We start from the raw sequence: 1,301 nt of genomic DNA, 5'->3' as shown, positions 1-1,301 counted from the left end.
ACCAGGCAGACGAAGAATTCTTCTTAATCTTTTCAATGTCAGGCGACTGACGTATTCGTCTACTTCTCCTTGGAAATAGATAGTGTCTCCGTCCTTTTCTAGAGTAAGTGTTCCCCAAAATTATTGTAGATACACCATTGGAACAGGTGTATTGGCAGATAAAGAATAAGCTATTGGGTGGCCTTTTAGAATTTCTGGTATTATAGGGTATTCGGCTGGCATCACAAAAGAGAAAGTATGACTGTTTGGCTTTATGTCAATATATTTTATTGAAGGAAAAAGGGTTTCTGAAGGAATAGGTTGGTTGGACGGGTGAATTGGAATATTATCAGATCTGACGGAAGGAACATGAGATTCCTCGTCAGATTGATGTCGCTGTTCCGCCATTAACCTGTAAAAATTTTAAAATATTAGAAACCATTTTATTAAAAAAAATACAACACACACAAAAAAATATTAAACTCTAAAAAAATAAAACTAGACATAGAGAAAGAAAAATAGAAACACAAAACTAAACAAAAAAAAATTCAAAATAAACTATTGACCACATAGACAAACACTTAGAAAAAAATAATGAAACTAATTGACCGGATTAGAAGTTCGGACAACATACAAATCAAACAAACACTTGGAAGAAAACGGTTTGTGACCAGATTAGAAATCCGGACAACAAAGAAAACATTCACAAAAAATACCAAGTCTAAAATGAAAAGGAACTAAATCGGACAATCATCAACCGAATTAAGGTTGATCGGAGTGAACTCCGATCACCTTGTCCGGTGAAATATCCGTTCAACACGAAAACATTCAAACACAGTAAAAATTCTAGAGACACACTAAAAAAAATCAAAATACGCACTAAACAATCAAAGTACACACAAAAGAAATCAAAATACATACAACCAAACAAAGATAAAACTGTTTTTATTTATGTTTATCCTTTTATGATTCATTTTCAGATTCGATATGAGATAGAACACAAATAAGTCCAATCAGTCCGAAAGTTCAATATGAATCCCATACGATCAAGATATATGTATAAATGAATCAAATGATGTAAACCTTGATTAATAGAGAAATGGAACAGTAGAAGTGATTGATAGACTTGCGCGATGAACTAGAGAGTTAAGCGGAGACGACGATGAATAGTAAATGGAGATAAAAAGTAAAAAGTAAAAATGAGTCGACTATTTATAGTCAAAGTCAAAAACCATTTAGATTCTTAAATCGCTCAAAGCTTATCCGGATTAGAATAAATCGGTCAAGAGGTGTCCGATTTATGAATTGAAAAATATCTAAGT

The sequence above is a fragment of the Cynara cardunculus genome (assembly GCF_001531365.2).
Source record: "Cynara cardunculus var. scolymus isolate 2C chromosome LG 7, CcrdV1, whole genome shotgun sequence".
Taxonomy (NCBI): domain Eukaryota; kingdom Viridiplantae; phylum Streptophyta; class Magnoliopsida; order Asterales; family Asteraceae; genus Cynara; species Cynara cardunculus.
Note: the sequence above shows the minus strand (reverse complement) of the source record.